The following is a 6720-nucleotide window of genomic DNA, read 5'->3' as shown; positions in this document are numbered from 1 at the left end:
AAAGACAAAAACAAAACAGTCTCTATCATCAATATTTTACAATCCAACTTGTAAAGAAAAAACATTTTTAAACCCTTATCTTCAGTCTTAGAATCAACACCAGGTATTGATTCCAAGGCAAAAGAGCAGTAAGGACTCAGAATTGGGGTTAAGTAACTCTTAGCTTAAGGATATCGGTGTACAGAATAAATTATAGTACTAATGGGTATTAATGTTACTAGTATAATTCTGGTCAGAACTCAGGGTCATACAGCTAGGGAGTATCTAAGGTCAAATTTGAACCCAGGTCCTCCCAACTCCAGTTCTGGCTCTCAATTCACTGAGGCACCTAGCTAACTCTAAAGAGAGACATTATTACATGCATATACAGGCATATGAGATAGATATAAAGCAGATTCAAGCTAACCTTGAAGGGAAAGACACTATATAGCACTTTATGGTCTTCAAAGCCCTTTTATTAATCCCATTAAGCAACATAGGAAACTGAGGTTGGAGAAAGTAAATTACTTGCCTACGGTCAGGCAATTAGTGAGTGATGACAGTGGTCATAACTTTAGACATGGAATGGACCTTGAAGGTTATCTATATTCAAAGGCTTCAGATCCCCAAAGGGCCCATGGATAGATTTCGGGGGGGGGGGGGGTCTATAAACTTTTGAGGAGGAAAGTACATATATATTTCAATATAATCGGTTGCTTTTTGCAATCCTGAGTACTTTATGCATTTAAAATGAATGTGAGAGAGAAGGGGAAGCAGAGAGGGAGGAAGAGGGGGAGGGTGGGAGGAAGGAAGAGACAGGAGAGACCTAGTTTCAAAAGGCAAACAAGAGCCTCAAAAGAAGACAATAGAATAGAACATAAGAATGAGACAGACTATTAGATCTATATGCAAAGGACATATGGCTTTGGCATAAACCGCATGAGTTTACTTGCCTGCTATTATGCTGTCTATAACCTTCCTTCCCAGATGACTAGCGTCTGGTGAGCATTTCTTGTGCCTCTAATACGCAGAGTCTCTAAGCATGCTATCTACATCTCTGTCCTGGCATCTGATAATAATATAAGGACCCACAACAGAAAGGATATTTCAATCCGACTTGTTTTTCTTTGGGAAGGAATATCATAAGGCATCTGACTCCCGTTCCCAGTTTTCCTTGGCATTTGCAGCATCTTGTCAGTTTCTTATACATTTTGATGGCTGTGCACATCCCACGAACTCTGATTTCGTTGGCAGAAAAGCTATCACAATGTAAAATGTTCCATGACATAGCAGTTGCCTCTGAACAAAATTGCAGTAAACCTTTTGCTAAGTATTTTTCTTAACAAGGGCTGCAGTTCCTAAGATGCAGGTCCCAGATGTCGGAAGGGGAACACAACAGATTTCACAGTTGCTAATCCTTTCTATTACTTCTGGAATTTCCAAGACCTCAGACAGACGGAATGCTTTCAAAATCAAACTCCAGATAATCAAGGCGTCTGAGTCAGGATGCTGATTAATATATGGATGGTAAAATGAAATATTAAGTGCTCTTAATGTAAAAGTACAAGGGGCTGTTTCTAATCCCATTGCATAAAATATCACTTGACTGGAAGACCATTAAAGAAAATGCATTGAAAATTGCAAGCACACTGATATTTGGGGTCAGGAAAGCAAATTTAAATAAATGTCAGCTTTTTTCCCCCTTTTCCCTTCAGACAAAATAAAACATTAAGTTTCCAACAAGTTTCTGTGCTGCTTTTAGTGGGGGGAAAGGTTGAAAATGGAATCCTTCTATTTAATCACACTGATAGCAACTGTCAGGAAGGCCTGGGTTTGTATCTCACTTTAGACTCTTACTAGTTGTGAGACCATCATCAAGTTACTTAGTCTCTATCTCTCTGAGCCTCAATTTCCTCACCTATAAAATGATGATAACAGAACCTAATCTAGCATAGTTTGGGTGTCAAATAAGAGATTGAAATGTAAAGCACTTTGCAGAACTTAAAACTCGACATAGGCATGAGCTATTACTAGAGATAAAAAAGAAACCTGTGATTTCATTGGTAGAGAAAACTCTGGGGAGAGGGAAACTCTCTATCAAAGCAGGACAACACCAGCTCTACCAAGGATAGTCTTAGAGAATTAACTCAAGGTCACCCCGACAGTATGTGCCTGAGGCAGGAAATGCCTGCAAGTCTTCCTGGTTATGAGATCAGCCCTCCATCTGCCACACTCTGACACCTCTCAATGATAATGAAAATGATGGTGATGCTGGTGATGATATTGGTGGCCATGATGATATTTATGGTGATGATGATTTCATCAATGATTTCAATGAATCTACAAAGATCATCTATTTCAGTGTCTGACTCCAGCAAAATGCAGGTTCACTAAGAGATTCCCCAGCTCTCTGTGGTAAAACAGGCACAATACTAAAGGTCACTATGGAGGGCTCCTCCTGATCCCTCAGGCTCACCGCCTGGGAATCATCCTGGACTCCTCACTATCTTCTCACCCCTCTACATCCAAGCTGTTGCCATCCCTGCAACATCTCTCCAATACACCTCCTTCTCTTCCCTGACACTACCAGCCCTCTAGTGAAGACCCTCATCACCTCACCTCTGGACTATTATAGCAGTAGCCTAATAGTGGGTCTGCCTGCCTTGAGTCTCTCTCCACCCCAATCTATCTTCCAAAGTGAATTCTCTAAAGCACAGATCCAATCATATCATGGTTCCATAATTCAATAAACTCCAGTCATTTCTTATTGCCTCTAGGATCAAAAATACAAAATGACAAACAAAGTCTTCATAACTAGCCTCCTCCTACCCCTCTGGTCTTCTTAAACCTTTCTGTTCAACATGTATTCTTTGATCCAGTTACAGTGGCCTCCTGGCAGTTCCATGAACAATATATTCCATCTCACAGTTCTGGGCCTTCTCTCTAGTTGGGCACCATACTTAGAACACTCTCCCGCCTCTGTTCCAACTACTGATCCCCCGGGCTTCCTAGAAGTTCTAAATAAAATATCACCTTCTACAGGAAGTCTTCCCCAACCTCTATTAATTCTAGTGTCTTCCCTCTGTTAACTATTTCCTATTTATCCTGTATATTGCTTGCTTTGTATTTATTTGTTTCCTTGTCTCCCCCATTTGTTTCTAAGTTCTTCAAGGGCAAGAACTATCATTTGCCGCTTTGTTTATACACCGCACTTAGTGTGGTATTTGGCACATAGAAGGAACTTGACAAAGGTTTGTTGATATTGAAATTCTTTTTTGAAAATAATGTGCTCACAAAGAATCCATGTCTCTTTACTTCTCTATATACAACTCTTATAGTCATTCTTCATATGTTTGGTTTTTCTTGTAAGGATAGATCTGTCCTTTAGGGACGAATAATGGGATAGAAGGAATAATGTATTTCATTTAATAATAAATAATTACTCACATTTATGTAGCACTTTAAGGTCTGAAAAATGCTTTTAAAGTACTTTCTCATTTTTTCCCTCATAACAGCCTTGGGAGGTAAATGCTATTATCACCTACATTTTACAAGTGAAGAAACCATCATACCATCAATAAGTATTTGAGGTCAAATTTGAATTCAGGTCTTCCTGAATGTAGGTTCAGTATTCTATCCCTTCCACTATTAGCTGCCCATATATTTTTGAAGCTCTGAAATTTTCTGCGAAAGAATGTTCATCTGCTAAAAGGAACTCCAATCAGGATTCCCTCTTTATTGGGAACTACATGGGATAGTCTCCATACTAGTAACACACAGTTAAGCCAAGTATAAGTCTTCATCTTTCATGTTATCTTCTTAATAATCAGCAGGTCATTGAATGATTTTCTCTATTGTTACATGTCAAGTAATCTTGTATGATTTTGATATAAGCACAGGAGACTTCTTGTTGGAAGAGAAGCTTTAAAGAGGAATTTGATTCTATCAATTAAATGATTTTTATACTCAGCAAACAATAAAGTCCAATGGGATGTATTTTTATACCTTCCAGTCAATCATGAGACTCTATAGTTGTTTTCTACTGTAGAATCCTGTTTGAGGATACCTGCTCAACTGCTTTTCATATCTTCATCAGAGACACTCTCCACACTTGATTGCATATGACTTCATAAATATTTTATAGACTTGCCATCTCTGAACCATACTCTAAGTTTTTTGTTCTCTAAATTGGCTTGGTACTGAAGGTCCCAACCTTGTGACTCTAGACCGTAATTGGTGAGCATTTCATCTTATTTGTTAGGTCTCAGGTTCACCACATTATTTCCTGGTCATTTCCATGTTATACTTTTGAGTTCATCTCCTCCCTAACTCCTTCCTACTCTAGCTATGAAAACAAAACAATTCCCAGGAAGCCATGTCAATCAATTACTGTATTATATCACTCACCAGGTCATCTAAATACTCTGTCCAAATCACTCTTCACTAGCTGACATTCTCCTTTATATTTTCTTCTTCTATTAGAATATAAGTTCCTTAGGGACAGAGACCTGATCTATTTCACTTAGGACAGTGCTTAGCACAAAAGAAACACCATAAATTCTCTCTCTCTCTCTCTCTCTCTCTCTCTCTCTCTCTCTCTCTCTCTCTCTCTCTCTCTCTCTCTCTCTCTCTCCTCTCTCTCTCTCTCTCTCTCTCTCTCTCTCTCTCTCTCTCTCTCATTCATTCTAAAGATAGGAAAATAGGCATTTAGATTGGAAGTTACTAAAATTGTCCCAGTTGCCTCTTTAAAAATAACAAAAACAATTGTCCAAGATCTTTCCATATCTTCACTATTTTCTTGTCTTAGACTTTGCTAATTGATCCCTCATTATTATCATTATTCATTTATTTGTTCACCTACTCATTTATTCATTTATTTATTTGAGTGATTTATTTTCTTTGTTTGAATTGTTTTTTTGAAGTGAGAAATTACAAGGTCTATTTTGAAGCCTGCATTTGCAATTAAAGTCAATTTGAGACAAACTGAATCCATGTAATTTTTTAAAAAATCTTTACTCTGTAAAGGTTCAAAGAGCAACCTCGATGTAATAACTGCCCAACAACCAAACAAACAGAAGTTGCTTTGGAACAGCTGGGGGTTAGGGAGGAAGGAAATAGTTTTGGAGCATGTGTAAAGGAAAACCCATTACCTCAGGTGTTACCATAGAAACGTCAGGGTTGTTTGAGTGGTTAAATACATGTTTTCTGAAGTATGGGGTATCCCTTCTCATCTATTTCCATATCTTGAATACATTTTTTCTTGTGTGCACAGTAAGAATCTGTAGGCTTGCTTACAAGAAACCACAGCACAAAAATGTGGTTAGCATCTATCAAGAAAAAAAAAAGTGGGGCTAAGAAGGGAAGGGGGGAGAAATCTATTTTTTCCCAAGTTTTTCAGCAGCCATATTTTCATCAATAAAGTAATTTAGAATAATCAGACTACATTTGAGAAAGAAATATAGCTAGCATTTATATAATACCCACTATGTAGTAAGCACTTTAAAAATATGATTTATTTTGGTACTCAAAGAACCCTCCTAGGGAGGTGCTATTATTATCCTCATTTTACATTTGAGGAAACTAAGGCAAAGAGAAATTAAGTGACTTGCCCAAGATCATAGAATTTTAAAGTGTCTTTGACTGGATTTGAATTCAGATCTTCCTAATTCCAGGCTCTGTTCATGTTCACATTCACCTATGCTACCAGTAAAGTTCTTTGGGATATGGATTTGACACCCTTTAAATGAATGTGTACTTTCTTCTGAGTACTACCTCTGTTTTCATAACATGATGAGGTGAGCCAAAGGACTCAAATACCATCTTGAATTTCTGAAGCCCTTCTCTTAGCCTGGCACATGAAAAGAAGTGAATTTTCAGAGAGGCAGGATACAGACAGAAAAGGGAGCTCAGGAGTGACAAACCAAGCCAAAAAAACAAAATAGTGGAAGATAGAATTTTACAATAAACCATGTCACAATAGCCCAAAGAGATAGTGACCTCATTGGACCATATGAGCTAAATAAGAGACCTACAAGGTCATCATGTTCAACTCCTTCATTTTACATAGGCTGAAACATAGAAGGGTTAAATGATTTAGCCAAGGTTATGTAGCTCCTAAGTTTCTGAGGTAGGATTTATATCCAATTTTTCCTGACTCTAAGTCCAGCTCTTTCTCTCCTAGTCTATATCCCCCACAATCACAAAATTTAAGGAGATCTGCAATAGCAGACATATAGGAACCCATTGACAGGAGGGGAACAGGAAGAGCAGAGATGGATGAGTTGCTTTGTCATAGGTGAAGAGAATATCTACAGTAAAGAGATTACAAGTCCAACAAGAGTACCACGAGGTAAGTAATGGCAAATCTAGGGATTAGGATCAAGAGACCTTTAAAAAAGGTCTTATAGGTCAAGACCAAATCCCTCATTTTAAAGATGAGGAGACCGAGGCCCAGGGAAATTAAATGACTTCCTGAAGGTCATACAAGTAGTAGGATTTGTACCCAGATCCACTGACTCTGCAATACCAAGGTTTGTCCTTGAAGCTTACTCAACTCCACTCCATCACCTGTCATATTGTCTCTTTTACCCACCCTGTGGAGTCCTCTATCACCCCTCGATTTCATACCCATAACAAACCAGTCAGCAAACATTTTTCATGCCCTCAATCTGTGCCAGGAATGGTGCTAGGCTCTGGAAATATAAAGAAAAGCAAAACCAGAATCCCTGTTCTTGACTATAG

The 6720-nt window shown here is 38.3% G+C and overlaps 1 protein-coding gene across 4 annotated transcripts in view; it reads left to right on the top strand.

The window, feature by feature from the left end:
• Positions 1–6056: 6056 nt before the first annotated feature.
• ATP2B1 (ATPase plasma membrane Ca2+ transporting 1) overlaps positions 6057–6720 on the top strand; it is a 171693-nt gene continuing 171029 nt past the window's right edge. For 2 of the 4 annotated variants that reach the window (XM_007503205.3, XM_056798634.1), the window contains exon 1: positions 6057–6328. The gene's annotated coding sequence lies outside the window, so the exon portion shown is untranslated. The remainder of the gene's footprint in view (positions 6329–6720) is intronic. The other 2 variants (XM_056798628.1, XM_056798630.1) reach the window with 2 other exon arrangements.

This window comes from Monodelphis domestica, chromosome 5 (genome assembly GCF_027887165.1).
Source record: "Monodelphis domestica isolate mMonDom1 chromosome 5, mMonDom1.pri, whole genome shotgun sequence".
In the NCBI taxonomy this organism is placed as follows: domain Eukaryota; kingdom Metazoa; phylum Chordata; class Mammalia; order Didelphimorphia; family Didelphidae; genus Monodelphis; species Monodelphis domestica.
The sequence above is the reverse complement of the archived record's forward strand: the minus strand, read 5'-3'. Positions and strand labels throughout refer to the sequence as shown.